The sequence below is a fragment of the Hetaerina americana genome, unplaced genomic scaffold (assembly GCF_022747635.1).
Source record: "Hetaerina americana unplaced genomic scaffold, ioHetAmer1.1.p SCAF_2, whole genome shotgun sequence".
In the NCBI taxonomy this organism is placed as follows: Eukaryota; Metazoa; Arthropoda; class Insecta; order Odonata; family Calopterygidae; genus Hetaerina; species Hetaerina americana.
The window spans coordinates 2,567,534-2,592,500 of record NW_027286763.1 but is presented as its reverse complement, the minus strand read 5'-3'; the positions used below and the strand labels follow the sequence as shown (position 1 = coordinate 2,592,500).

The following is a 24,967-nucleotide window of genomic DNA, read 5'->3' as shown; positions in this document are numbered from 1 at the left end:
CGATGGAAAGCAGTGCTGGAGGGCAAACGCATGTATCCAATCCTAGGCGTCCAGCTGATTGCGCAACCCTGAGTCGACCCTGGAACAAATGGCTCCATTCCTCCTGCTCAATATTATCCCACCCACCCATACCACTTCGTATGAAAAGTTTTATCGGTCTCAATATGTTTACTCTAAATCATAATCAAGGTTCACCCGGCTGAATGATGGTTCGGGAAGAAATTTGTTTTTTATCCTAAATATTTATTTGTTCCTGTCTCTTGGATTAAAATATTGTTCGCCGATTTTCAATAGCGTGCTTTGCTTTGCGTTGAATCTTCAGCACGCTATGATTTGTACAACTTCACTTCGAGAAGGACGTAGTCTGAGATTTAGAAGGAAATAAAATTCTCCATACGCTTCAAAGGTTTATATTGAGTCGATTTCCCCCTTCGTGTTTAACTTAGCCGTTGTAACAGTAAACCGCGGCCTTGATTCATTACCTCAATGGGGTTGGTGTGGAATTTATTTCACTCTTCGGAGTGTTGTTGTCCTGTTTCCCTGTTTTGCTGTGCACGCCTGTTTTCCCAGGCGTGCACAGCAAGTACATTATTTCACGTTGATGTTATATTTGGGTGGAGGGCATAGGAGGAAGATAAAATAGCAATATGGTTATACTTATTTCTCCCTATTAGCTTGGTCGCTGTGAACCGTTCTGGATAACAAATGGAATCACCGTTTTTTCAATATATATGTATATATATATATAAATATGTATGTATGTATGTATGTATGTATATATATATATGTATATATATATATATATATATATATAATTGTTTAAAATGTTTAACAACCGGTCTTATAAAGTTGATCTCCAGATGCATAAATGAAAAACTTTCGGTTTCTTCAATTTATTAAATATTAATAATATTCATTAAAATACAAAATACTCTTTTGTTAGCGGTTAAATAATCCAAGCGTTGCGTTTTCCCTGAATGTTTTTTTTTATCTGAAAGACGGATTAAACTCATTTCCACGCTATGGACGACATCATGAATATTTCAGCACCTATTACACGAATTCGCCAGGTTTGTCTCTATTTAATGGGGAAAATGCAGATCCATCTTTTTTAAGTATCGCAACAATGGTTGATTCATCGCCGAGATAAGGCGCTGGCTGGCTGTGAAGATTTTCCCTTCGGTCCTTTGTTGGGAACAGAGCCAACCTTTTGCTGTTCTATGACTTCGATGCGTGGAAAGTGTCGTTATTTGCCGCGCCTAAACCACCCGGAATTAAATCATCAGCGAACTGGCAGACTTGATGCGGTTTTAATGAAGGTCGAGCCAGCTTCGTTGGGCAAAATCACCCCCCTTTGGATTATCCGCCAATCAGCTGCTCGTTAATCTCCGCCTGATCTCGTCAACCCGAGGGGAGATGCGAAAGAACGACACGAGTCCAGTCGGCCGAAGGGCGACAGAAAATGACTCGTTCAAGACTTTGCGTAACGGTTTCCGGAAATTAGATTAGAACTCGGACTGTGGCTCTAAAGGGTGTCTCTTCGATCGCGGAAAGGAGGAATGCCATCTCTTGCTCTCTCTCACTCGCGGCTGGCTCACTTTCCGTGCCCTTTTGCTCGCCCCTAACCACATTCATATCGATAACCTCCACCGCTGTCTTAGCTCTTCAATTTCGTTCTCTTATATTTGACCGATTTCATTCGCGTACCCGTTGACACTCAATGGCTTGCGAACGCTGGCGTGGATTCGAATCGCTATTTTGAAGCGGATCGATCGGTATTTTACGATTCGATGTTGTTTATTTGTTACAGGGGCAGTTATAAACATGCGTCAAACCGAGACATAATCATTATAGAGTCGGGCCTGGAAAGTGTTACGTAAAGGGATGATGTTGCCGTCACCTCTCTGACGTTGGTGGCGCCCCTCATCATTGGCACGGCGCACGCCTTCGACACCTCCGCACTTACACGGCCATGGGACACTGTTTCCGCCAACGAACATTCTGAGCTTTAAAACGAGGGCAGGCTGAAAAGTAATGCACACATGCTTGTAGAGGGCGAACAAAAACAAATAGCAAGATCGGGCAATAAAGTACGTTAAAGTACAATTCTAAAGTTTCAAAATCTTATGTTTATTTTTCAACTTGGTGACCGTTAAGGCTAGCACATTTCTCCCAACGTGTAACAAGTTTTTTCATTCCGTCACTGAAAAACTCTGCCGAGTTTTCTCGAATCTAGAACTTGACAGCTGCCTTCACCTCATCGCCCGAGGTGTAATGATTACCCTTGAGGTGTCCCTTGAGTTGAGGAAAAAATAAAAGTCGCTGGGCGCGCAAAATCGGGGGAATAAGGAGGGTGTGGAATCGGTTCCAATTTCAGGTTTCGCAGAGCCTCTCCAGTTGCGGGGTGCGAGGTGTATGGACGAGCGTTGTCATGTTGCGAGATTGATTGTTGGCGCCAGGCTGCCTTCAACACGACAAACTCGACGCTGGAGGTGTTTTAAAGTCTGTATATACTGAGAAGAATTTACTGTTGTCCCTTGTTCCAGAAAATCGGTCACATAAACTCGGTGAGCATCCCAAAACATCGTCAAAGGAAGTTTCATAAAAAATATGGCTTTTACGGGCTCGCAACGACGAAATTTTACCACCCATCGATTAACAGTAGACCTATCAACAACATCATCACCATAAACAGCCTTTAAACGACGACGATCGATCTCTGTAGGAGTCACTTTTTCAGCACTTAAAAATTCGACAACAGCACTCTCTTTAACTTGCGTTGACATAGCACTAGAACACGTCTCCATACTTCCGATTCTCACACTGGATGAATGTAACGCCCTCAAACCTGCGCATGCATGTTGAGGGGGAATGTTACTTCCACGTGCCACCAGGAATGCTTCTGAAGGTCATTTTGTTTGTGGTCTACAAGCATGTGTGCCTTAGTTTTTTCAGCCTCTCCTCGTAAAATGGCTTGGATCATCTGTGATCCATATTGAAGCAACGGGATTTTGAATCATCGGTCTAGGATTTTTAGTTTTCGTGATCCTCGGGGCTATGAAAACACTGGCTAACATGTATCTATACGTATGTGCTACGCTTCCAGTAGCTCATTGGTACACGTAGGTCCGATATAGTATTTATGGGAAGCGACCGACAGCTGAGGTCTGCGCCATAGGGGATTGTTAGGAAAGGATTAAGGGCGGAGAGAAACCCGGTGTCGGTATTAGCCTACTGTTATTGACGAAAGGCGCCAAAGGGTCCGCAGTTTAACGTCCCATCCGACGAACGGCGCACTCCTTGAAAGTGCTCTCCACTAGACACCTCGAGTAGGGAGCGGGATACCACTGAAAAATATCTGCCGCCTCCGGGATTCGAACTTTGGCCTTCAGGTGGGAAACCAGGACGTTAGCCACCGCCCCATCCCAATCCCTCGTAGGTACTATACGAGTGGAGAAAACAATTCATTTACATATGTTCCTCTACTTGGTATGTATACTTTTATCTATCCCTGGTGTTTTTCTTTCCTCGGAAATAACCTCACACGATATTTTCAGACAGGAAGGAGGATAAATGTCAACTTTTAGCACAATTATTCCTGTCGAAGAGCACGCGGGTTAACACCTGAGTAGGGAAAGTGACGAAGTGAGGCGAGGTGGAATTTCTACACTTTAAAAGCACAAGGATTATCGCTGGATCCCCCGCACCCTCTCCTCAACCCCCGAGGAAGGAAGGGGACCAACGCGAGTGGCGCTGTAAAGCGGAATGTAGGAACTGGCTCTCGGAGTCAGTTGGTCCTCCTCGCACGCGTAAGTGTCGAGTGTATTGCTGCTGCTATCCATCCTTTCGCATGTGGCCTCTCTGGCCGAGACTCACGCTAAACTTGTGGAAATTATCTCATTTCGAACGCAACCCTCGGGCCCCTCCGCCGCCGCCTGCACTGCCCGTTCGCCTCCGCGGGGAGGAACCCCTCGTCCCTGTCTCCAACCCCCCACCGCACCCTCGCTACGGGAAAGCCCTTCTCTTTTACTCGAACTCAGCTTCCTCTGCTCTAACTTATTCCGACGCCAAGGGTAAGACCACACACTTTGGTCGGGAGTGCGCGCCCCTCAACGAGGTCGCGGTCAGGCCAAACATAGATTCCTGTATGGGATCCACTAGCGGCGTGTTCTAATTGAGTAGAGTGGACTTGCCGGTCATAAGGAGCGAAGCCTTCTTACTATTACCGAATACCATTTTGATGAGCCCTACCCTTCCTTCCTTCATAAACACACGTTTGCGTACTTGCACTAATGTAGATGTATTGAAAATTGGTATTGCACGAGTTTGATATAAAGTCGTTTAAACAGCAACTTTCTGTGTCGAAATTAAATACTTTTAATTTTGTAAAACTAAATTCGGAAAGGTATATTTCGGGGAAATTTACTTTATAGACTTACCTAGAAGTAGAAGAACAGCCAGAATTGTTTAACCGAGTTGAAATTAGTATTATCTTAATTTGAAACGAGCACTTTTAATTGGAGATTCTAGTTTTAAGTAGTGTAACATTACACGAGTGTGATAGGTTATAAAAATATGCCTTGACTTATCCGATTCCAATTTGTGGTGGTCTGTGAAGTTGGTCTGATAGAGCGGTAATTTGAAACCATGGATATCCTGTCAAATAATCACCTCGTTATAAACACACTACGGTGAACAGTTGTAAACGTTTCCCCGCCATAGCTGGCTACAATAGTATCCTTGTAGTTAATATAAGATGACAGTCGTGGGTAAATGTGTTCATCCTAAAAATTCAGCGTAAATCATCAAAGTGTCTTGAGATTCAAGCTTTTCAATTGCTCGGATATTTGTAATCAATCGGTTTGATTGAAATGAATAGCCTCCGAACAATTAGTCTCTGTCGCCACGACACGCTGATAGAAAAAATCTCCTATTGTTTCAGGCTTCACTTCGTGGAAGTATTTAATGTCCATACTAAAAAGAAAGACTCCTTGCGGCATCATCAGGTACTGTACCTGATGATGCCGCAAGTCGGTGAAGAAACGCGTTGTACCGTGTAATAAAATCTGTGGAAAAGTACCAGTCTTTCTTTTTAGTATGGATAAAAAAAATCTCCATTCTAAAAGGGATTAATTCCCCATCATCCCCTCTCCACACTTATCTATGCTCCTACTTTTGTCTTCCGTCGACCAATGGCTTCATTCTCAATACTTTTCATGTAAGACCGAAGTACTGTATTTTTAATAATTATTAATCAATTTATAATTGTGGCTTTCCATGTAATAGTTCATTATGGTTGAAAGATGAGCAGTTAGGGCTGGTCGTGTCGGGGTGAGAGTGAACTCGAGGTCCTGAGATGTAAATAAAGTTCGCCGCCTTTACTCCATGATGCACAAGATGGTGGACAAGGTTCGCCATAATGACTGCACCAGGGACGCGTTAACCGGTCGGGGTGAAGAGCGATGAGCCGAAGCTGTTTTGCCTCGACCGCAGGCTACTATTGACCTTTGTGAGACCTATTACTGTAATCCTCTTCTACCTTGAAGACAAAAGATAATAGTGGTCGAATGTGGGGGGGTCTGAAGTCTCCGAATACAGCGGTCTAAACTGTGTCAAAGTCTTCCTCGGACCAGTCCATCATATAATAATTGAGACATAGTCCGGGTGTTTCCTAACCAGAAGTATTGTTTTAGTCAGTCTCCTAGTGTGTTGGAATTTATTCTTTTATGGACCTAGGGGAAAACAGACGAGGAAGTACTCGGTATGGTGGGCGAAGAGAGGGGTTTGTTGGGAGAAATCCTATGGAGGCAGGAAAAGTGGATGAAGGGGGTATTGACCGGCAGTGGGATGTTGAAGACTGTGATAGAGGGGAGAATGTTAGGCGAACGAGGAAAGGGCAGGGACAGGATAGGGATGTTGGACGGGATGAAGGGAGGAAGAAAGTACTCAGAGATGAAGAGGGATCAGATGTAGAGTAGGATGATGGATTTTGTGTTTTGTTAGGAGTCACAAAATGTTTTATTTAGTAGCTTTGTCCATCCATAAACCTATCTTAACCTGAAGATTTCCTAATAACAGCAATACTAATATGTAAATTCAACTGCCATCATATAATCCCGTGCTTGTCGTTGGTGACGTACGCGAGGAAATCGATGTTCAAAATCTGCTCGGGATCTGAAGCGGAGATCTTTGGATGAAGTGCGCCAATCCGATGGCAGGCCGTGGATGCGAGCGTTGATGGAACATTATGGAATTTAGGACGGATTATATTTCGGACCGATAAACCCTTAGTATCCCTATGACACTTAGGGCCCTTAACCCACTTTTTGTGTGCTATTATTTTAGATTTCGCATTTGTCTGGTTTTCATTAATACTTGAGCATCGAATGTAATTTAAAGCAATTCGTCGTGATAGTTGAAGTAGGTGGCGTAACATTTTTATTGCAATCAAATTGAACAGTCTAATTCTAGTGACATTAAATTTTTTGATCTGGCATCATTCCTTCCGATAACGAATAAAGGAAAACAACCTATAGATAGACGGAGAAATAAAAAGATCCTGAGAAAATACAACAAGGCTTTACCAAAGGTCAAGTTCTGTTTCCCGTGCATTGTGGAACGTCGACTGAAGCGCGCACTCGATGGTAACATTAAAAATACGATTGAACTCTCGATTTCATCGAAATGCGTTCGGTTCGTTAAGTAAAACTATTTGGCAATAGTAAAAATGAAAGCATTTCAAATGAATCACCCTTCCCCTCCATGGTAAGTAAATTGTTCCCAGTTTTTAATGATGGTTGGATTTCCAATCTTCTGTAATGCAGCTTCACTGATTTTTTTTGTATTCCTGAACCAGTTATTCTCGAAGGTGTAAGGTCTAACCCCATCAAAATACAGCTTGCTGGGGAAACCACTTGCTACATAAAAGTAGTGAAAAGTAATATCCCATGATATTTTTATTGGGAAAAGTTGGCAATGCTGTGTAATTTTTCAAAATGACATTTCGCAGGGTCTCTGAAAGCAGTTTGTTCGCGGCTATTTTCATCTCAGACCACAGATAAGCGATAATGAAAGGCATGTCTCAAATTCACGACGATAGTATCTTGCTCGAGGTTGAGGAAATGGGGAGAAATCTAATTCATTCTTGAATATACGAGTAGTTAGTGGCGCCAGTCTGTTATTATGAGTAGTGGTCTGCTGGTCAGAGGTTAGTGACGTTGTGGTAAATCCTGAAAACTAACAGTACAGCTCTTGGTATCCTAAGGGAGTAAGCACTTCAGTGCTGTTACGTGTTAACGATTGCTCATATATTATATTGTTTAGCGATGTAGTGTTAGCATTTTAATGTAAAATGTTTTTGCATGACACTTAATCATTCTTCATGTATGCAACCTTTCCGCCCACTTGTTCTACATTTTTCTAAGCTGTTTAAATCAGCGCTTTACTCTTCGTGGCTTTGCAGTTACTGCGTGACATGTGAAATCAACGTCCCTTCTTCGAACACCGTTGTCATTTATTGTTGATATCCATTTTTTTGCCATGCCAATCAAGGACAGGGTCGCGCCCTACAGGCGTCGGCGAGACTTCGATTAGACGTCTCAAGGTTTTAAAAAGAGATTAAAGCGTCTTGCGAAAGACATAATCGCAGTGTCGAGCTACTCTAGCAGCGATCATAGATACTCGATCAAATTTAGAATGGTAATTATCGGAAATACACACGCACGCGCACACACACACGCACACGCACACACACATATATATATATATATATCTGTGTGTGTGTGTGCGCGTTCTCCTGTGGTTAATGAGTGTTTTATTGTTTTAGCGTGTTCAAAAGACTTAAAATTTCTTTAGACGTTTGTGGATCGTAGTATGTATCGTATTTGTTCAAACGTTGCGTCTATCTGAGAATGGACATAGCAATACACAGTAAACAATTCGTTCCTTGGATATGATGCGCTCCTATCCCATTCCTGCCCCTCGTGTGATATTTTCCTGATGAAATCCACTCGCTTGCAGGGAAATAACGAAAACTGGATGATAAAAGTCGTAAAATGTAGCCCTTCCAGTTAACATTTTGTGTGCTTTGTTAGCTGATGTTTTTGAAATATTATTAAAGAATTAGAATTTCTTACTGTAAATTCGGTTTCTTAGTTAGTTGATGGAAGTATTCCCAGTTTTCCGTTTGCCAGAGCTTTATTTTTGGTCAAATTTGAGAAGAAAATAATCTTCGAACAACTCAATGTGGTAAGGTGCCTTATGTTTCTTTGGGTTGGATAAGTGTCAATATATTTTTCAAATCCATTGTCTCATTCTAAGTATGATCAATGTCCACGATCTATGACATGGCAGTCGCATTGAAGGGCGATAATAGCTTAATGCATTAGTCTTCGATTAGCTGCCATGTAATACTCCGGTTAATTCGCGCTTGTGAACCAACTGAGGAATAATATATCTGGAGTCTGAATACATTTTAGGATAACTCTGTCCGTGGCATCCTTTCCTTCGTTTTACAAAAGAGTAACCGAGTCTATCAACGTATCACAAGTGAAAGCTGGTCTATCGATTGTTATAGGCCAAACAACAGGTCTAATGGGATCATGCAGTGATATGATTTCGAAATAATCTAAAATCGATATAAGCGCAGTTTAAGCTCATTTACGCTCAGAGAAAGCCTGGTATTCAAGCTTACTTAATAAGACATGGAACGGAAGGTCCGAACCAAATAAATTCATGGAAATTAAGGTTATTTCCCTTTCTCTCTCACCATTTTTGTGTAAAATAACATTTAGGGTAGATCGAGAGACTTTTAAATGTCATTCGATCGAATATTTTGCTTTTAGTTTTGTGTTGAGGAGGGATACCACGCGAGCTGTTTTGAGAACTGTTTTCTTAGGCAATCGGCACAGAATTTAGCAAGTCTCACGGTAAACTAAAAGCGAGCGTTTTGCTAATGTGCAATCATTAGTTTAACATTTCCCTGTCGATGTATAACAGTGGATTTTCTACTGAGGATTCTGTAAAAATCATTAGACCACAAATGCTAATGTGACCGTAAAATGGGCGGACGTATTATGTCGACAAGAAGTTTTGACATCAAGTTAATGTGGTCGATATTGAACGCCACAATCTTTTTTTTAATCATCCATTCTGCATTTTTTAATACGCCACCGACTGTAACGAGAGGGCAGTTAGTTTGTCTCGCGCGAAATACTACCCTGTGCAATAAATCCGCGAACTGAGGACATAAAAACTTTATTTTGCAAAATTTAGTCTACATCAATTTTGTCCCCTTCTTCAAAGCACTCTCTCCATTCGTTGCTATGACATCTTCTTTTCATACACTGTTTAAAGCAAGGGGGCGAGATCTGGCGAATACGGGGGACGATCAAGAATGGTGATCGCATTTTTTTGCCAGAAACTGGGGAGCAATCAATGCGGAATGTGCATTGGTGCATTGTCATGGTGAAGGATCCATCCATCATGATCGGATAAAATAATGTGCACTGCTGATTTTCCTAAATTAAGTTCATCAGCTATCATTGGGACAGTTTTTCTACGATTGGTGAGGACAAGGGGCCGCACACGATCAATGTTGTCGTCAACACAGGTGGTTGAAGGTCGTCACGGCCTTGCATCATCCCTCTTGGTGTCTTGTCGGCCATTTTAAAATGCATAATCCATTTGAAAATGGATGTTTTTCCTTCAGAGCATTATCACCGTAAACAGCCGTCAACATTTCAGTAATTTCTTGATAACTTTTACCACACTTCACCTTAAAACTTGGTTGTGATTCGTTGCTCCGTGATTTCGTCAATTTCAATTTTCGACAAACAGCAAAAACAAGGACAACAGAAACTAACATAACTGGCAGCATACGCACAGCTCGAGGATCCGCCAAGCACAGATGGATCATTGGGTCTTCAGCAACTATCGCCGCTAGGTTATAGTCCGCGTCATGGCCGCCAGATTGCACCAGTTCGCGCATTTATTGCACAGACCACGCGCTTCGTGCATAAATGGTTACATCTAAGTTGTCCACCATTTTATTGTCCAAACGGTTACATGGGAGGGGAAGTAACCCAAAACGACACTTTCCCGATGTCACCCGATCCAAAATACCCGATCACCCAAGTCTGGCGTTCTCTCCACCTCGTCCATTAGGAGGGCGATGTCGAAGGGTTGACTTTTTTCGAAAAATTCTGATTAAATCGAATTGCCATATTCGCATGAGTTCGCCACTCAATTCGGAACTCGCCCGGCAGTCCATCGTATTCCGTTCCCGTCGGTCAGACGTTTCGCCGATGTTGGCAGACTCGTTCTCTCAAACATCACGACTCGGAAGGCTTGAATTAATCGCACCCTTTGCCGAATTTTCGAGCAGGGATTGAGAGAAACGGAATTTATGAGGTTTGCCTCTGCCGAGTACAATAGCGCTGTACCCGAAAGAGAATGAGATTTTTTTGCGGGAGTTCTTAAATTGGGATCAACGAGGTTGATTTCCAGCGAGTGGACTTACTTCCCCGCGATGGAGTTTTAACGATCTGCCTCGGGGGCGAATCGGGGGTTAGTTGCTCGGATATTTCGAAGAAGAAAAGCACTCCGCCGACTTGACCTTCGCCACACCCCCCCCTCCCCCCCGTGGGCTGTGATGGCGAAAATACATCCCGGAAGCAGCCGCGTGAAATGTCCTCAAGGAGGCTGTGAATTGTTTTCAGAATTTTCAATTCGCTGCCGCATGAGCTGCTTCCGTAATTTCCCTGGAATGGTCTCCTGCGGTGCGGGATTTTCATTAACTCTTTCTCGCGTTCCAGGGGAAATAAATTTACGAGAGGACGGGGGGGGGGTGATTGTGGACATTCATTTTATCCTTTGAATTGTGCGGAGAGTTAGCGTATGCGCGTGTTGTGAGAGCAGTCTCTCTCCCTCCCGTTTTCTCGTGCATGCATCAATTAGGTCGTCGAGTCTCCGTAGGAATTCGCCAAACGGAAAGAGATTTTTTAAAGTGCGATGGTGGATAGCAATTTTGAAATGAGTTCCCTGGGTTCTCGGAATAATTAATTTTCAAACTGATCTCCGACGTCAGGGCATCTTAGAGACATCAATAAAAATCCAATTGGACCTTTATTTTCCACCCCGATTTTAGTACTTGCGATTTTTAACGGAAATAGACATAATATGTTCTCCTGTGTACTGACTTCTTTATGTTTTGTAAGATCGAAAACGCCTACAAGAGGGTGAGTTTTCATAACGCAGTAATCGCTTTGGAGCGTACGAGGGATATTTCAGGAAGTTACTTTCAAAATCGTAATTGCTCTCGAAAGCTGGCCATTATTTTTAGCCGAATTCAGGAATGTAGAATCAGAGAAATAGATAATAAATCCGCTAGCGCCTGGCATCGAACCTTTTGACGGAATTTTTAGAATGTTTCGTGTCATTCCCAACACATTCTTTTTGATTTCACATGCCGGAAAATACATTATATGCGTATTTAATGTGAATAATGCGTATTTAATATGTATTGGACGAAATAAGTGCCACTTTTAAACAAATATCGACTAATTTGGTTATCTAATGATGACCTATGGATAAGTTTCACGAGTATTTTCCCAATTGTCAACTACATTAGAAAAATGTGACATTAAAACGCTGACATTAAATGCACTTATTTTGAATCATTTTTGCAAAATACTTACCCTTAAAAATTAAGCTGAAAAACTTAAAATTCCAAATAGTTATGGCTATAGTTGAACGTTCTCTCCGTACTATTCGTCAAGCCTACGATTTTCACCGAAATTATTGAATTTGAGTGAAATTCCAATTTATGTTTTGAATTTTTTTTAAAGATTTGTGGTAATATACGACTGACTTCAATAGTGATGTCGTTTGAATATCGCTGTAAAAACATTAAAATGGTTTTTCAGAAGTAAAGCAACAGAGTTAATTCTTTTGACTCATAAATTAGAATTATTCATTATTAATTATCTTTTATCATTGTACAAACTCTATAATTACTTTTGACGTCTGAGTCATTGGATCCCAAAATTAATCTCAGGGAATCAATCCATTGATGAGTGGATTCCGCGAATACCGTGTACTGTGCATCAGCATTTCAGGTTTTATGAGATAATTGTATTCTACGGTTTCCACATTTACGCAAAACTTTTAGCAAAATATTGCATATTTCAATTAGGAGATTTCCTTCGCTTCACTTTTCTAAACTAAAAATAAGCGCATGAAATTCAAAGATTCAGAAGTTATTCGTTAGCCCTTTCGTAGCGAAAAAAAATATGATTATGTCCAAAGCACTCGACGTTCCTAATTTGTATGTTTAAGTTTCAAGCGACATCACTTGAAATCAAACGGATAAAAATTTTCTATAAGTACATACATTGGAATACTTTGTTCATTATTGATTGAGTGAACGGAGTGATCTGAATTGATCCAAGTGGGTCATGTTAGCTAAACAACTGGGCACATGAATGGATGAAACGCATTCCTTGAAATCCCATTAGGGAATCATGCTCATCAAGATGTACGGAGGTCGAACAAAAACCCCCAAACGGAATTTCAATTTATGAGAAATTTTTAATTATTGATATGTTATTAATCTTCCAGCGTTTTACAGTTTGTAATTGCAACTTCTCTGTCGTGAAATTTTCTTAATGATTCCTTCAGTCGAGGATACGCGACAGCTAACTCTGTTCATTCGCGGTATGTTGAAGTTTATGATTGAGAACTTGAAAAAGTGGGAATTACAGTTTGTTAAATTGTTTGTTTGTTAATTTTATTTCAGTTTTGTGTGTCTGATAGATTGATTTTGAAGTGACAGTATTCGACAATCGTAGATTAAGGTAGGATGAATGGAATCTTAGATGAATGGAATCGTAGATTAAGGTAGGATGAATGGAATCTTTTCGCGGATCACAGATATTTGCTGCGATCTGCGGAAAGACGTGGGTGACTTTGCGATAAGTTATTTATATATTTATACGAATAAAATAACTATTTTATTCGTATAAATATTTTCTCCGTATATTCTATGACAAAAAGGTCATCCATTCACAGGAGTACAAGTATTTTTATTTTGAATAGAACAGTTAAAAACATACTTTTCTTTTTTTGTATAATGCACACAGTTCTCGCCAAAATCAAAATAGTTAGTATTTAGTATTTTAATTTTCCTTTTGTTTGGTACTTTTTGTGGTTCATTAACAACGTGCTTAATGGTTAACTAGTTATTCAATGAAAATGATATATTTCAAATTAAGCAGCAACTACCCCTCTTGATCGCACTCAGTGTATTCCGTTAATAGAATGTTGTTTTCATAGCATGATCATGTTAGTATCGTTAAAGTCATCATTCCGACGGTTTGATCGAAGAGGGCTTATTTAGGTAGAAATCCCAGGGACAAGTGGAACTACGCAGTAAGAGTCAGGGGTCAAAACCCTTTCCACCCCGTTGGTCTCCATAGAAATCCGGATGTTAAAGAAGGTCGTAGCCCTGCCGAAAGCCCTGATTTCCACCTCTTAATTCCAGGGCGCTGCTCAAGTATTATGCCATATCTGCGCGCACATCTATTCAGTATTTCCCAAAAAGAAGTATTCACCACTCATTCCGTCGCTATGGCCTTTGATATATATATATATATATATATATATATATATATATATATATATATATATATATATATATAAGGGGTTGGGATATATATATATAATATATTCCAATATATATATATATATATACTAGCTGAATACCCGGCTTTGCACGGGTTAGGGAGAAACAGTAATATAAATACACTACATAAATAAAAACAACAAATTATAAAGTACAATAATACACTTCTTCATACAAATTTAAGAATCTTTTTTATTTAACACCTGTTTATAAACTACATTTTTTGTTTCATATCCAGGAGAAAGAATATATAAATTTTTAGGCGAACCTACTCTGGAGCAAGCAACATAAAGTTGCCCGTGGCTAAAACATGGCGATCTTAGATCAACACCACAAAACTTTAAAGACTGTCCCTGTGATTTATTAATGGTAATTGAAAAAGCTAGCCGGACTGGAAACTGTAATCTTTTGAAGTTGAAGGGAAGATCAGTTGGGATTAGAGGTATCCGTGGAATAAAAATTATTTCACCTTTTCCTTTTCCAGTTAAAATGACTGCCTGGATTATATTTTTCATTCATTTTGTCACACACAATCGTGTCCCATTGCAGAGTTTTGGTGGATCTAAATTTCGCAATAAAATGATTGGAGATCCTTCTTTAAGTATAAGGCGATGCTGTGGCAATCCAGCTGGATCAAGTGAATTTAGGAATTCCGTTGGATAATTGACGGCTTCGTCAGCATCCACTACGGTATCAACCGATTTATATTCAATCACGTCTCCTGGCAGCATGGCTAGTATCTCCTTGTTAATTTCATTAACATCATCGTTCTTAGGAGCAAGAATGGCTCTTTCTCGCAACCATTCTAAATTTTTATAATTTTAATTAACGTTAGGATAGACTGCTTGTATCATATCGCGGAGTTTTCACCGATACACATAAATCTGATGACAATTTTATCATACCAGATGCTTCAATAACTAATCTATCTTCTCTAATCTCCAAAAGTTTATTGGCAAAATTTTGAGCATTCCCATCTCTTAAGAGGATTCGCATGTTTTGTTTAAGGCTAATTTCTTGGACATGATTCCATAGAACAGAGTGTTTTAAACAGGCATAAATTTCATCGGCTGGAGTCGATTTTGGAATGACAGGCAGAGTTTGACGGAAGTCTCCACACAGGAGTACCAGAGCTCCTCCCATTAAACTGCAGTTTTCTCTAAGATCTTGAAGTGTTGCGTTGAGGGCCTCAAGAGATTTTTTATGAGCCATCGTACACTCATCCCATACTATCAATTTACATTTTATAAGAACTTGTGCCTGGCCGCTTGTTTTATTTATATGACATGTGGTATTTTCTTGTCGGGAAATATTAAGTGGCAACTTAAGGGCAGAGTGGGCTGTTCTTCCTCCTTCCATTAATGTCGCTGCAATACCTGAAGATGCAATGGCTAGAACAATTTCTCCATGAACCCTGATTTCAGCGAGAACTAAATTAATTAAAAATGTTTTTCCCGTGCCACCAGCAGCATCAAGAAAAATGATACCTCCTTCTTGTTTATCTACTTGATCCATTATTGTTTCGTACGCGAATTTATGATCTTCATTAAGAAGTGGCTTTTTATCCGCGATGTATGCTTCTAAGTCTAAGACATTGTAGCTAGTTTCACGTATATAATCTGGATAAAATACACCCTGTTGATCTTGTACAGGTGCAAAAAGACCGAGGTCCACTAAAGTCTTGTTAACCATGGTGATACACTTTTCCTCCAAAATAATCAAAGTTTTATTAAAAATGTCGGAGTTAAACGTAATATCCAATGTAGGATTTTCACTTCGAACTTTAGCCAGTATATCCTCACTTATTGATTCTTTATATTTTTCCCATAATGTTTTTGGGTTAGATGGATTACATGAGGTTATTATGATGGCAAACAAAATTCAGATTTGTCCTGGAAGAGAAATCAAACTGGCCTCTCGCAATGAGTCATCCCAGTGTTGATCTCCTTCTAGCAACCCTAAATTCTGGCAAGCTTCTCTGAATGTCTCGCATATTTCTCCGTTTACCGTTCTTAATTCTGCAAATGAGCGAGGTCCTCTAATGGTATGTAGAAGCGTTCTTAAAAAATAACATTCGGCGTTGTTAGGATGGACTGTGTAGACTCGGCCCAATGCGTCACATGAATAAATATTATTCTCAGGATCAAAGTTGCCCATTTTTCTTCTACAAAAGACTTTCCTTGATGTATTCCACGTATAATATCTCGGCAATTCCGAATACAATAGTGTTCTTGCAAAAGTATCCTGCTGGCATAGTTGGGAAAATGCTGTTTCTATGACAGCAAAAAATTAAACAAATTACATACATACAAACAAACACTCTCCTTTATATATATAGATATATATCCCAACCCCTTATCAAGCATTCGTTTCTACGTGTCTCGTTGTCCTTTGCAACTCATCGTACGTCATTTTTTTCCGTTAGTGTGACGGGTAACGGAAAGCAAAATTGAAAGGAGGGTGACCAGTTGAATAAAAGCCGATTGCTTATTTCACAGCGTTACATCCGTAATTAACCTTAGGTGGTCACTTTTTGACGTTTCACTCGGGGTGTGATTCGCGAATCGTTAACGTTTGGTCAATATTTGTCGACCCATCTAATAAACGTGCCCTCCTTCACGTGTTGCTCTGTTTCCGCGCCATTCGTCGCTCTTGGCTTTTATTTATCGATTTTTTGTCCTTTGGATCATTGATTATTTCAAAATAACCGTGTTATATATTCGATTTTTCTGTTGCTTCATATCTGATGCATTGCTTAGTTTAATTTTTTTAAGATTATCGGAAAACGCGTTAGTTAAATCAGAAAAAAATACATAGAGGACAAATGTTGGTGATTTTAACGTAATTGAAAAGTGTTGCCTTTGTCTTGCTATTACTTTTTTTAATATATCAAGATTACAATGGACTCATATTATCCAACTAACGATAAAGAGTTCGTGTTTAAAAGGTGAATGCACCAACCAGGGAGGGAAACCTGGTCGCTCCCCTTGAAAGGGAGAATGGTCACCATGAAGGAACAGTTCGGAAGTATTTCAACTTAAGCCTTTGTCGATTTTGCCCTCTGCCGCTTTGTTTTGCGATTTTAGAATCGCTCACTGCAATTTAATTAATTACTGTGCACCATCCAGCATTATACGACTTGTCGTATAATGCTGGATGACTCGTACTTAATACTATGTATTCAGTTCACGAATAGTTTAAATCCAGTTAGATTGAAATTTGTTTTGGTCTTTTCTTCATGAATGGTACGAGATTGAATTGAGATTTAGTTACACTTATGGCTTCCTTTGTCATTGTACGGGAGATTCTTATGACCTTTGCCGTGGAAAATGACATGTGAGTCAGCTGAATGCGTCATTCGACGAAATGCGTCAAGGTGGGAACTAATTAAAGTTTTAATTCATTTACTTCTAAACCCGCAACAACGCCACCATATCTCGCCGTTAACCTTAACTGATACATCCATTTTGTGATGCGAGCAGAATGTTAAAAAAATATTTTTTAATGAATTTACGATTTTTTTTCATACTCTATCAACTTTCGAAGGCATTTCTAATGTTCTTGAAATTTCCGCTTCCTTATCGTATGGCGCATGGCTAATGTACCTCGATACCGTTTATTTTGTTTTATATTTTAGTACTAATCCCTAAAAGACAGGTTTTGGCCTATCGCTTCGCATTATGTACACGAAATGACAAGAAATATCGCATGCGGCGGAGAAAAACACGCACTTAGATGGGAATCGAACCCACGTTCTCTGGGTCGGTGAGCGAAGCCTCACTCCGCCATTACCGGAAACGTCGTACGTTTTTGCTGGAAGAAATTATAGGCGCGGCCGCCGGAACGCATTTGCTGTTGTCGCCATCCAACAGTTCCCGACCTGGTAAGGCATTTGTTTGTTTTGCCTCCACGGTCGAAAGTAAGATGTGCCATTGGCGGCAGTGGGCAATCGGCGTCTCGAGCGGTCGCAGTTCAGCGTCCTAGGATTTCGTGGAGACGAAGCGATTGATCGGCTCGAATCCGATTGCTGATGTCTGTGAAGGGCCCGTGAACGCGCCCTTCACAGACATCAGGAAGCGGCTTAACGACTTCTTTGGTATTATAACTCAATGGCCGAACATCCCTCTCGTATTCTCTCGTATCGCATTGAAATGAGAGCAATTGAAGTTGCATCCGTGTGTTTTGTTTTTTCCTTCAATGCCCTAACTGAAGTGGAAACTTTAAAGACAAAGGAAGCAGACCAAGCGCAACAAAAACTTCATCTGAGGGGTGGTCCCTTGAACAGTCGTCGTCATCAGTGTTTACGAGAGAGGCTTGAGGAGATTATCGGCTGTTGGCGCTGCTCAGTTGAAAACCTAAACCAATATTCAGTGATCTCCGCTTTCGACTCGTTTTTCTTAATTTCCTTGATAAAAATCAGTGATTTTCACGTGGTGGTTTCCAAACTGGTGGCCTCCGACATATGACAAGATTAACCACAAATCCGATTAATATTAAGAAATAAGATTGCTCATTAATGAAGGAGAGCATAGGAACAATTTCCACCAGGTATTGAGCAATTTAACGGACGGTTTTTAAACTTTACTAGCGGCGATGAAACTGAGTTTTGCCCTTAACCGTAGGTTAATGTTAACCTTCAGTTTAACGGGACATTGTAAAACCTGGCCTCAGCGAGCTTGGAAATGAGAGGAAATGAAAAATTTCATTATTACGTCTTGTTTTTTTAAACAAAGGTGTAATTTTTTTGAATTCGATTGAAGCACAAATATATATTTTTAATCATGAACAACATGCAGGCAGTTTGATGTAAGTTAATAAAGTAAAACTCGCTTTAGTTGCGCCACGCTAGTTACTTGATTCGATTTATTTTTTCTTGCAAACCACACTTCTGCGCCCTTTCTTTGATTTACTGCCGGGGATATAACTCAGGGCCTCTTCTCTGGAGATAAAACTACTTCAGGTGAAGGTAGTACCGGTCTCTTCTAGTCGAAGGAGATTAAGAAATGGGGGCATGCCAAGGCGTTCTAATTCTACGCATCGGGTGCATTCAATTACGTCAGCAAAAATAAATGATCGTTTTTAGCGGACGTTAACTTGTTTGATTTCTGTTCAAGTTACGTGATCGCGTGATTGTTGGCGTGATGAATTTCCAAGAAACTGCGGAAGATGTCGCATCAGTCATCATTTAATGGAGTCATCCGCTAATACGCATTTCAATTCAACAATTTCAGGGTGTAAAAATCATTCGCTTTGACCGGGATTCGAAACCGGATCCCCGATTGTTCGGCAGAGTGCTTTAGCCAGTTAAGCTATCGAGGCGTCCTCTTAAACTCTGAAATGTTGGGGGGTTTAATGGAACTAGAGGTTGTTACGAAATACCGTGCATACAATGTCACGGGCCAAAATTTGCCAAAATGCCAAAATTTCATAGTTTAAGGGGACGCCTCGATAGCTTAACTGGCTAAAGCACTCAGCCGGACATCGAGGGATCCGGGTTCCAATCCCGGTCAAAGCGGATGGTTTTTACACTCTGAAATTGTTGCATTGTGATGAATATCGTTCGACCTTTCAGCAGTTAAGTGCGAATGGTAGGTATAAGAATTTCATTCTATGAAAAAATAAATAGTACTATTTTCTTCGTATTTATTTTAGTTCAAAATAGGATAGCCACGTCTGGTAGATAATATCATTGCAAATCTTCCTTAAGTAAGCATCATTTATTTGAATGAAAAAATGCAATTCAATTGTGAGCATTCCTACTTAATGCGATTTTATTAGGAAGTTCTTGATACACTTGGAATGCGAAAATCCATTCACACTTTTAAAGATACGGCAGGAAAATTACCAATTGGACGAGGAAAAATCCAAGAGACGGAAACAATATACGGAGGAATTGCATATATTGATAAATTTACAAGAGACAGCAAGTTTAGACGTTGAAAGAGATATGCCTTGTATGATAATACAATAATAGGTCCAGGCGTACTTGATTGTCTGATTGAAAGGAAATCGAAATCAAATAAGGTTGCTGGGATAGATAACATCTCGGCAGAACTACTTAAAGATCTAGGTGAACGTGGAAGTAAGATTTTTGGTATGTTAATTCGTAGCATCTGTGAGGAAGGATTAAGTTAACAGTTTCAGGCTTAACTTCGTGGAATTCCTTCATGATGAGGGTAAAAAAAAGAGAAACTTAACACTCCAAAACACTTTTCGAAATGCGTTCTACGACCATGGTTTCAATGCTGCGCATCATAATCACTGATGATTGTGAGGAAGGATTTAGACGAAAGATTTCGTCATATCAGTGTTAGTTTCCATCTGAAGAAATGGAAAGGTAGAAGTATTCGATGGCCACAGAGCAACAAGCATGACATGTAGATTAGGTGGTATTTAGAATGAATCAATGAAGAGGATAAGACATAGGTGATGATGATTAGTTTGGCTTCAGCAGGGTGAGAGGTACTCGCGATGCCGTTGCAGTAATGAGTTCTCTAATAGAGAGGAGCGCGGATTGCAGACAGTATTTTGTAATTGTTTGGTGGATTTTGAGAAGGTATTCGATGTATAGTGTATTAGGTACAGGTGGAATCAATTAATTTTCTACAAGAGATAAGATTAGAATGGAGGGATAGGTGAGTAACCTGTACATGCCTTAGATTCTCGGGTGTGTGGGGACATAAAGAGCCCGGATAAAACATGCAGTGTTAGGAGACTGGGAGGAAACAAAGGTGTCCAATATTACTCATGATTTTAAGCGTGTGCATAGATGAAATGGACAAAGAGGCGAGGGAAGAACGTTTGATGAGAATGAAAGGCGGTGGGGCAATTGATAATATAAACAGTTTGGTTTTTCGGATTTTCGAGTAATTAAGTTATCCAGTCAGCCAAGGGGCGTAATAATTGATTAGTGCATTAGAAAATCAGTGATTGGATGAAAATAAGTGTAAAAATAACAAAGAAGGGGAGGTTTTCGAGAAGTAACCCCTGCCACACACCCTAACGGCACGGTGGCTTGCAGGATGCTATGCAAAAAAAGAAAGGCTGATATCCACGTTAAAACAGGACGGGGATTGAACAGTGGACATATCTTGTATACGAGTTTTTTGGACGAAGATGGTCAAAGTAGTAGAACACAAAAATAAGAATTGCTTTAGGGAGAGAGTTTTACCATGCTGAGGAAATTGATGAGAGGGACGTTGAGTAAGGATGTTAAGAAAAGGCTCGTAAAAACTTTGATATGGAGCGTAGCACTGTACGGCGCGGAAACGTGGTCGTTGAAGCAGGAGGATAGAGGTAGATTGGAGGCTTTTAAAATGTGGGTGTGGAGAAGAATGGAAAAGGTGAAATGGACAGAGAAGAAAACAAATGAGGAAGTACTTGGTATGGTGGGCGAAGAGAGGGGTTTGTTGGGAGCAATCCTCTGGAGGCAGGAGAAGTGGATGAAGGGGGTATTAATTGGCAGTGAAAGGTTGAAGACTCTAATAGAGGGGAGACAAATAGGCAAACGAGGAAAGGGCAGGAATGGGATAGGGATGTTGGACGAAATTAAAGGAAGAAGGAAGTATACGGAGATAAAGAGACGTTTAATGTAGCGTCGGTTATCAGGATTTAATGCGTTAGCCGAGTCGAGGAAATGTCGGGTATTCCACTGTGTGTGTCTATTCAATACCTACCCTAATCGGTAGGCTAGCAACTAAAAAATGCTTGAATGGCAACCTTGCAATAGAGGTATAAATATGCCGTGCTCTCTACATCTACATAAAAAACGGCATTCCAGCGAAAGGGTGTGTTGTAGGTAGCTTTAGGTTCCAATGCGTGGAGTGGAAGATGTCTTAAAGGGAAGATACGTGTACTACAAGTCACGATTCGGTTGAATGAGGAACACTTTGTTATCCCACAATGAAATTTAATAGCCTACGACCATGGTATTCGACGATTAACGTCATCGTCAGGTATGACATCATCATCATAGGATCTGAGGATGGCGTTACTCGTCGAAACAATGGTCTTAAGCTATCAAATTTCAATATGGAATAACAGAGTGTACCGTATTCTGCCAAAATTTCCAGCAAAATACATAAAGTATCGCCGGAAACCACCAACTTAACAAGTTACAATTGTATATTACTGCTATATGAGCTCGTGCTGCTTCATTCTCTGTGCGAGTCGTTTGGACTGTGGAGTAGATGGAAAAAAGAATCCCCTAAACTTTCAATTCAACAGTTTATTATCACTCCCTTTAGTTTTTTTTCATTTTCTTTCGACCCTCCGGGCTCGTGATGCGGGAATGTCATCGATGCGGACAGTCAGTTGGCACGGATCGTACTTCGTCATAGGTTTGAATCAGCGATGGGTTTTTGAGCGCCCCCCTGTCCGCTTTCGTGATGATTTGTGGCAGTTTTTCGCGGACAGGCCTTGAGATTTCCTTTCCCTTTCGTCCAATTCTTGGATCAATAATTTTGGGACTGATCCCAAATGTTCGCCGAACATTCCAAGTGAGTTCTACTAAACCAAAGAGTAACAGCCTTATCCCTTTATTATTACGTTGCTCCAGCTTTGTTTCACATATGACCAGTTTCATGTTCAGTACTTAGTCGTGTTTTGGGAATTTTAGTGTCTCAGTAATGCAGGGATATATATTTTCATTCGTTGGTGAATACTTGCCCTGTTGACGTATTTCCGACATCTTTAAACTTCCCTTCAACAATTGCATCCCCGGGTCGTTGCTGGCGGATGCTGTTTTGAAATTGGATTATTCAGCTGAGGTGGTGGCCCTGTTAGGAGACCATGTTGAAAAGAGTGTTCTCGAACCCAAAGGTAAACGATACTTCGGTTACCCGTGGGAGCTAAGTAATAGGAAAAAAATTGAAAGAAAATTAATTCGAGAGATTGATCAAACGTGGTGGCGGGGCCCAATTTAAGCCTCGCTCCCAGGGTATTGTGGCTATTTTTAAATCCATTTGCCACAGCGGCACAAGCGATTGGTCACTCGGATAAGCTGACTGCGTTTATGCCCTGTCCCCCTTCGTTTACCTAGCCAAGCGCAAGACCGCCCAAGACTCCGAGACCAAACGACGGAGGGAAGGCAAGTGTGGAGTTTTTCTCAGCCGCTCATAATTGTCTTCGCCACTTTTAAGATGGCAGCCGGATGAATAAGGTCACCACGGTCCAATTTAAGGAGATTCCTCGGCACAAATACTTATGACACATTCCGCTAAATCCAGGGATATTTCCTGTGATATTTCGTGTAATGAGCAGCCGGAAACAAGAAAAGAAACTGCCCCATCTGGCATGGATGTGCGAACTTAACGCGCCGTAGTGTTAAGTACACTCTAATCGATCATATCCCGGACACCAATGCACCTAATCGCGCGTAAATGACCGCGTCAACAAAAAAACTCGGAAACTATCGATTATTTCTGCTTAACTTACGTTCTGCTTACAATATCATTGGCTGAGTGTTAATGAAGACAAAAGAAGGGAGTGCTCCCTCCACAAGTATCAGCAAAACATAATTGGCATACTACCGCCCATTCTTTTTCCTCTTTTCACGATCGATATTTCCATCGCTTCAGACCTAATGCCATTACACTCATGAGTGCTCATCAATAGTGTGGTGTACTATATTTGACAACGTGCGAAGAAATTGTGCGGAATTCTTTAGTTCACCAAGCGCGGGCTGAATGATTGCGCTTGAAATTGGAGAGTTTGCGATCGACATTTTGAAACAGAACTCTCTCGTTCGCTGTGATGGATTTGAGGGCAACAACTGCTTAGGTCGTTTTGAATGTCTCTTAAGCTAATGCTTTTATGAGAAGGATGTGAAGCCAGCCGAATAATGTTACTGCCAGCATGAAAAAGACGTCGAAGCGAGAGGTCCTGCGAGTGCCCTGCATCACTTGCATATTTAAAGAGGCCTAGGAGACCAGATTACTTTAAAATAAGCTATTACTTGGCTAAGGGCAGAAATTTATCATCAGGGTCGTTAAAAGAATCCGAACTCGTTGTTCTCCCTTTAATCCGAACCCATTCGTTTCGAATAATTTCGGATTAAAGTTTCGGCTGAAGTGAACTTGAACGGAAATAGGAATATTGAACGAAATCTAAATAAATTGAAATCACTTCAGATCTGGTTCGTCCTTCCGATAGTTTCGTCCCGACTTTGTCGACACCATTCCGACTTTCCGTCCGCCTGCGGATAATTTCTTCTCATGGGAGAGGGATGGCTGTGGATTCGAACCCACAAAATTCAGTTACGGGGTGCGGAACCTATCGTGGAGCGATTCTTCGCTAAAATGGAATTATTTCGGTCCTGATCATCATCTCGGTTCGCTCCCAACTGTGAATAAACTCGAAATAGACACCTGGACCGCTTCTTTCCCATTTCTGCTGATATTTCGTTCTACAGGGTGGGACAGAAGGGACTCCCTGATTTGACCGGTAAATTGTAAAAAAAGCCAAACAAGATAATTAAAAAAGATTTTGTTACTGAAAACCACTTCATCAAATGCCATTTCATTTTCTTTAGGTTTTGAAAATTATTTCATCCAGGTGACGACCTTGGTGAGCGATGCACGTGTTGAGCCGGTGGAAAAAGTTTTCGAAAACTCTTGTCAGCATATATTGCGTTTATATTCTATTGTTTCAGGCTTTACTTCGTGGAAGTATTTAATATCCATACTAAAAAGGAAAGACTCGTACTTTTCCACAGATTTTATTATACAGTACAACGCGTTTCACCGACTTGCGATACCTGATGATGCCGCAAGTCGGTGAAACGTGTTGTACCGTATAATCAAATCTGTGGAAAAGTACGAGTCTTTCCTTTTTAGTATGGATATATATTGCGTTATTACAGCGATGGCATCTTTAATTGCCTCCTTAAGAGCTTCCAAGGTCCTTGGTCGAACTTTAGAAACCTCACCTTTGAGTCATCCACAATGAAATAAATCGCATGGGCTCGAATGCGGGGAGCGAGGGGACATCCCCTCGTAAGGAGATCAGGCGGCTTGCTGATAAGTTGTTCTGGCGGGATTAGGCGTGAATGACGGGCGGTATGAGCCATCCTGTTGAAGCCAAAAGGCTTCTGTGTGTCATATTCCTCACCATACTCTTCTATTTGGGGGAGTAATAATTTCTCCAGCATCTCACATTAGCGCACAGAGTAAACAGTAACAGTTGAACCTCGAGATTCCAAAAAGTAAGGCCCAATAATACTTATGGAGAACACAGCGCACCGAACAGTCACTTTGGAGCTACGAAGAGGTCTTGGGTGAAGTGCGC

The 24,967-nt window shown here is 40.8% G+C and overlaps 1 protein-coding gene across 1 annotated transcript in view; it reads left to right on the top strand.

Annotated features, from left to right (window-relative positions):
• The window catches only part of inaE (inactivation no afterpotential E), a 269,827-nt gene that overhangs the window by 115,278 nt on the left and 129,582 nt on the right, over positions 1-24,967 (top strand). The window lies entirely within an intron of this gene.